The sequence below is a fragment of the Triticum dicoccoides genome, chromosome 3A (genome assembly GCF_002162155.2).
Source record: "Triticum dicoccoides isolate Atlit2015 ecotype Zavitan chromosome 3A, WEW_v2.0, whole genome shotgun sequence".
Lineage (NCBI taxonomy): Eukaryota > Viridiplantae > Streptophyta > Magnoliopsida > Poales > Poaceae > Triticum > Triticum dicoccoides.
Window position 1 is genome coordinate 511602345 of NC_041384.1, and position 7381 is coordinate 511609725.

Genomic DNA, 7381 nt, shown 5'->3' on the forward strand with positions numbered 1-7381 from the left:
GGCGGCGTCGTGTGGCGGTGGGGGCGCCGGCGTCCGGCGGGACAGCACCGGGCGGCGTCGGCATCGAGCCCCCGATCTCGATCCAGATCGGGGGGGAGGAGCGGGCGATGCGGGAGGGGGGCGAGTGGGGCGAGTGGGGTGCGGGCTAGGGTTCGGTCGGGTGTGGACCGAGGGGATAAGGGGAGTGAGGGGGCCGGGTGGGCCATTGGGCCGGCCGGCTGGGCCGTTTGGCCCAGTTGGCCTGGGGTTTTTCTTTCTCTCTATTTGTTTTGTTTGTTTTCTTTTCTTATTTTTCCTTTTCTGTTTTAATCCATTTTAACAACTTAGACATTTTATAAAAATGTGTTTACTCCACCATAATTAACTTTGTAATATTTGACAACCCCCGAACATTTTAGTTTTAACTTTTGAAAACTTTTATCGCCATCATAATTTTGAATTGAATTTAGAAACCGTTTTGAACTAACTCGAGATTAGCAACTGTAATCGAGGTGACGTGGCAACACTAGCAGAGGATCACTGTAGCTTAATTACCCGGGCGTCACAATTCTCCTCCACTACAAGAAATCTCGTCCCGAGATTTAAGAGGGGGACTAGAGGGGAAAGGTCTGGTTACGAAATCCTAACGAATCTTCTCGTCTTTTGTTGCTCTCCTCGAAGAGGTGGATCCATAGCGTTGATGTCTTCACTCCTATACCTCAATGCATCATGATGAAATCGTCGTCCTTCCTTCAGGATCTCCATCATACTTAAGAAAGAACAAAGGGGGGTATTCCGGGGGAACGAACCTCTGCAAGGTTGATTATCTGGTCAATAACACAGGGAAGGTGGTGGGAAGTAACTCCCGAATTGAAACTAAAGAAAGTATCGAGAGCAAAGTACGGAGGTACCATGAGAAGTTTCGAGCGGGTAGGCAATCGTTCGATGCCTGAAACAACACGCGAAAGGGGTCCAAAGCAATGAGATTGAATATTGCATCTGTTTCCAGAATAGATCACTAGGAAGGTGGCTCGCGAATTACACACGAAGCCAAGCGTGAGTATTGACTTTGGGAAAGGGGTACAGGAGGGTCAGGTTTCGATCCTGTGGAACTGTGGGTTATGGGCCCACCATGTGGGTTAAAAGTAGGAAAGGCAATGACGTCTTGCACAATCATGTAAGCAAGGCATGTTAGAGGATAGCCTGACAGTTATGTCGGCAACACTGTCGGTACCAAGGGCGAGGGACGAAGAGAACCATCTTCCTGCTCGTTGAACGAGGTAGACCAATAGGCAAAGTTCTCGTCCATCGGTGGTTACCGGAATGTCATCACCAAAATAACAGGGTCTTTCTGACAGCATTGTACACCGAGGTGTTTACAAAAGTAGGAGAATATTACTGCTTAGATCTCATAGATCACAAGAAAGGTTAAACCAAACAATGGAAAGGAAGATATGATTATCGGATTTAACCAGATCAATGGAAAGGAAAAATGTGTTTAAACACATTTTCCAGGGGTATATCCTTCCCAAGGACAAGCAGATGATATCCATGACAGGATAGTAGGTAGAAAACCATTTTAGGTAAGGGGAGAAAAATTTCATGACATTACCCATACAACGGTGTTTGGATATTTGATAAAGAGAATTTAGCATTGTGCTTCAAATGTTCTTGGTGATGAACGGAGTACCACAGACATGCTTCAGGTAGCAATGATATGGTGTTTCAATCAAGGGCCCGACTTCGGGTACACCAATGATCCATCAGGAGTAACTTATAAAATAAGTCCTACCACTTCCTCCAGGAGGAATGGTTATCCTTGCAAAAGAAATCATAATGATAGGTCCTCCAGCCAGGGGGGTGCTAGGCATGACATCATGTTACCGGGTCATCAAAGGACAAACAACATAACTCCTGGAAAGTTGTCCCAACCATCATATCTGACCAAGATTCAGATCCAATTGGTGTCATGATGCCTCAGACTCAGGATGTCCGAGAAGAAAAGGCGCAACACAAATCATTGAAACGGTATTGCAAGATTCTCGGGAAATGAACTATGGGAGCGGGTTCCTGAAACAATAGTTCATCATTAAACCAAGGAGAGGTGAGGAGGTGGCTGATTGACTCAGCGACAATTCATTGAGATTTTCAAAAGATGGATTTCCACAATAATGTGAACAAGAAGATGACATTTGTCAGATCAAATGGTATAATGATGTATGCTCGAGGAAAACATACACAATTAAACATTGGTTGAAAGGTGCACCCGAAATATGGGTTGGGTTGCACGACCAATGTCAGAATGGTGATTCAATAGTCAATAGCCTAAGAATGAACTTTCGACCATTAATCTTCAAAAAAATAGGGTTGCTAGAAGGAAAGAATCCAAACAACACCGTTCACTTGTTGGAATTAACACGGGGACCAAGAAAGAATGGTGATGGTGAGAAGTATTTCTATGTCAAGAATCCTCAAGAGGTGGAACAAATCTCAGAACATTCTTGACATAAAGGATGGCAATACTCCAAGGTAAAGAAGAACAATTGCTGGATAGCAAGGAACTCAAGGTATAACACCAAACATGAACAAGCTTGTGTTGGTGGGAGGGCAATAAAGTGATCGACGATAATACAATTCATCGAGGGCAAGGATGGTATTTCTCATCATGAATTCAATTGATATCCTGGATGAGCTCAGCATGTTGATGATCACGACACCTATGTCGCGAGAGTTCATGAAGATGTAATCGATCGGTAACGACATCAAGTCAAGTAATGATGAAGTGAAAGGTTATTGGAACCAAGGGTACGACACAAACTCGAAACCAAGCTTGTTGTTCAAGGCGAAATGATATGACGATGAGGATTGACGTAAGGTTAGTTCATCGTCGAAAATTGGTGCTCCGAGAATAAGGACCAGGTAGCACAGTTAGAATCATCACGACAATGATATAGCCAAACAGGCTAGGAATGGCATGATCGGGTACAAACTCGTACTTATAGAAGCTTACTGAAGAGTTGTTGAACCGAAGAGCGGACTCGGTTCAGTTATCGGTGTCTTTGAGTGTTCAATAACTCAGAGCCCGCAAAAAATTGGAATCAGTGGGAAGGTAGCACTTGGTGAAGAACTCATAAGGAGTTATGCAGTTCCATGATAATCTCGAGATACCAGGGGGGTAATACTCGACACAAGATCAAAGTAAAGGTTGGACTGGTGTATTGATCCATAGAAGACAATTGTTTTAACTTGTCCGAGAAATGAGATCAAAGAAGAACAATCATGGTCGGAACCATGGTTGTAAAAGGCCAGATCCTAGATATAAGATGAACTTATACCAAAGGAATAATTTATTTAAAAGAAGCTTTAATGATAAGATCTACATCGTGTCCATGGGCATGAACACAAGTTCAAGGTCGACTCCCACTTCTCCAATGCATAACCTTTCATTCACTTCTCACGTTCGATGAAGTTGCAGTGTTGAAATTTTATCTGGTGAAGCACCAGAAGAGTACGAGTCGTGAAAACTTTCGAGTTCACACATATTAAGGAAGGCATAGGTTCAACCCATCGGGGCATCTTAGAACATATACCACAAGTTTCAAAAGTAAATACACAAGCTCGAAAGAAGAGCATGGTTGGCTAAGCAGAGGATACAATTTACCAAAGGCAATGTACACCCGTGGAAAGGCTCGCAAGGTTATTGAATATGAAGGACGATGTCGGATGAAATCCAACAATGGATCAGGCGATCCACAACGGAGCTGATGTGAGTATTTGTACTCAATCAGAGGAAGAAAGGTTGCACGGGCATCAGATTATAGAACATCTGAATAATTCGATGCTTAGATAACAAAGGAATTATGATTTCCAAAACAAGGGATCAGAAGCAGACACTCTAATCAAGGATGGACAAGTTGGATAGGCCAGAGGCACAATTGACGACAAATAGTTTGGTCCAGAACCAGCTCATGTTCAGAATGACGTCTGAGCCGGAAAGATAATTTAGAAGGGTCGATTGTTGATTGTGTGCATTCACACACATGTTGAACCAATAGGATCAAAATGACGGTGTCTAAGGATACTAACGAATATTGTCAGACATATGAAAAGCATCCATAATGCAAGCAGACAAGTATTGCAGAGCAATAAGCTACTGAGGAATTTTGGAGGATCGAATAGTATTTCAAAGACCATTGTGAAAGACATGAACAACTGGGGATGAGTGGATACTCGATAAGGGCGAGAAATTATCCGTAGAGGTATTCAGGTGGAAAGGAACTGCAAGGCAGTAGGCACCAAGTATTCTCGGATCAATAGAGAGAATTTTAGGGTATCTTCCAATGATAAGATCAACTGGGAACAAAAGTAAGAACGACAGTTGTATGTATTTATCTATAGGGATATTTTGGTGGTAGGGAATTGCAAAAGCAACGGACACAAATTCTCGGGTTACCGCGGAGAGTATCTTCAGGGTCTTCACGTGTAGCAGACGATCATCAGTAATAAGGGGCTCTCCGGGTGAAAGTGATAACGAGATCCTAATGTTAGAATTAGCAAAATCCATTTAACCCGAATAGAAGAGAGATCAGAGTCCCAGAGTATAGGTCGAGGAATAAAAGATCCTAATACCACCCAATGGCGACGTGGGCCCGTAAGACACACAGCCAAGTTAGTAAAAGTTTTTGTAATGTCTAGACTCGACTTCGGCCAAGGAGTGTGGAAGGGGGATTCCTACAGGCAGTCGGCTCTGATACCAACTTGTGACGCCCCCGATTCAATCGTACACTAATCATGCACGCAAATGTGTACGATCAAGATCAGGGACTCACGGGAAGATATCACAACACAACTCTAAAACATAAATAAGTCATACAAGCATCATAATACAAGCCAGGGGCCTCGAGGGCTCGAATACAAGTGCTCGATCATAGACGAGTCAGCGGAAGCAACAATATCTGAGTACAGACATAAGTTAAACAAGTTTGCCTTAAGAAGGCTAGCACAAACTAGGATACAGATCGAAAGAGGCGCAGGCCTCCTGCCTGGGATCCTCCTAAACTACTCCTGGTCGTCGTCCGCGGGCAGCACGTAGTAGTAGGCACCTCCGATGTAGTAGGAGTCGTCGTCGACAGTGGCGTCTGGCTCCTGGGCTCCAGCATCTGGTTGCAACAACCAGGTAGAAGGGAGAGGGGAAAAGAGGGAGAAAGCAACCGTGAGTACTCATCCAAAGTACTCGCAAGCAAGGAACTACACTACATATGCATGGGCATATGTGTAAGGAGGCTATATCGGTGGACTGAACTGCAGAATGCCAGAATAAAAGGGGGATAGCTAGTCCTATCGAAGACTACGCTTCTGGCAGCCTCCGTCTCGCAGCACGTAGAAGAGAGTAGATTGAAGTCCTCCAAGTAGCATCTCCAAGTAGTAACTCCAAGTAGCCTCTCCAGTAGCATAATCCTACCCGGCGGTCCTCTCCTCGTCGCCCTGTAGAAAAGCGATCACCGGGTTGTCTGTGGAACTTGGAAGGGTGTGTTTTATTAAGTATCCGGTTCTAGTTGTCATAAGGTCAAGGTACAACTCCAAGTCGTCCTGTTACCGAAGATCACGGCTATTTGAATAGATTAACTTCCCTGCAGGGGTGCACCAACTTACCCAACACGCTTGATCCCATTTGGCCGCACACACTTTCCTGGGTCATGCCCGGCCGCGGAAGATCAACACGTCACAGCCCCACCTAGGCACAACAGAGAGGCCAGCACGCCGGTCTAAACCTAAGCACGCAGGGGTCTGGGCCCATCGCCCATAGCACACCTGCACGTTGCGTACGCGGCCGAAAGCAGAACTAGCCCCCTTAATACAAGAGCAGGCTTACGTTCCAATCCGGCGCGCGCCACTCAGTCGCTGGCATCACGAAGTGCTTCGGCTGATACCACGATGCCGAGTGCCCATATCTTTCCCACGTAGTTGGTTAGTGCGTATAGGCTCGTACCCAACTCAGATCAAATACCAAGATCTCGTTAAGCGTGTTAAGTATCCGCGAACGCCGAACAGGGCCAGGCCCACCTCTCTCCTAGGTGGTCTCAACCTGCCCTGTCGCTCCGCCACAAAGATCCACACAGAGGGCCGTCGGGACAAAGGTCCTTTCAGCCCCCAATCCGTGAATCACTCTCGGGTACTCTTCGAGCTGACCCGACTTTAGTCACCATCTGTATAGTATGTATGTATGTATAGCATATACCCGTGATCACCTCCCGAGTGATCACGGCCCGATAGTATAGCACAGCAGACGGACAAGAATGTAGGGCCACAGATGAAAAATACTAGCATCCTACACTAAGTATTTAGGATTGCAGGTAAGGTATCAATAGATGTAGCAACAATGTCAGGCTATGCAACATAATAGGAATATCGGCAAGCAGTAACATGCTACACTACTCTAATGCAAGCAGTATAGAGGAGAATAGGCGATATCTGGTGATCAAGGGGGGGCTTGCCTGGTTGCTCTGGCAAGAGAGAGGGGTCGTCAACTCCGTAGTCGAACTGGGCAGCAGCAGCGTCGGTCTCGTAGTCTACCGAAGAGAAGAGGGGGAAGAAACAATAAATACAGTGCAAACATAAGCAAGACGACGCAAGACATGATAAGGAGCGGTGCTAGGTGTGTCCTAACGCAGTATGAGGTGATGCCGGCGAAGGGGGAAAACATCCGGGAAAGTATTCCCGGTGTTTCGTGTTTCGGGCAGAGGAGCCGGAGGGGGAAAGTTGCGGGTTCGACAGGTTAGGGGTGTGTGGCGGACGAACGGACTGCGTATCCGGATTCGTCTCGTTGTTCTGAGCAACTTTCATGTTGAAAATATTTTAATCCGAGTTACGGATTAAAAGATATGATTTTCTAAAGATTTTATTAATTTCTGAATTTTAATTAATTATTTAATTAATTTGAAAATGATTTAATGACATCAGCATGATGTCATGCTGACATCAGTAGTCAACAGAGTTGACTGGTCAACCTGACCAGTGGGTCCCACTGGTCAGTGACACGTTTAATTAACAGATTAATTAAACCAATCATAATTAATTAGGGGGGTGGGCCCCACTGTCATTGTTTGATTAATTAACTATCAGTTAATTAGGTTAATCTAATTGTGATTAATTAACTTAAATAATTCGTTAATTAATTAATTAATTTAATTATTATTATCTATTTATTTATTTTTATTAATGTTTTTTTAAATTCTTTTTTTTATTAAAACGTTATCTGGGCGTGGCCCATGTGTCATAGGGTCATAGGGGCCTTTGCGGGTATGTGGTTTACGGGCGCAACCCGAACAGGCGGGGGCGCTGGGCGCGGGCGTAACGGGCGGCGGGCGCCCGTAGCCTGCCCAGGGCGGGGCGTGGCCGTGGC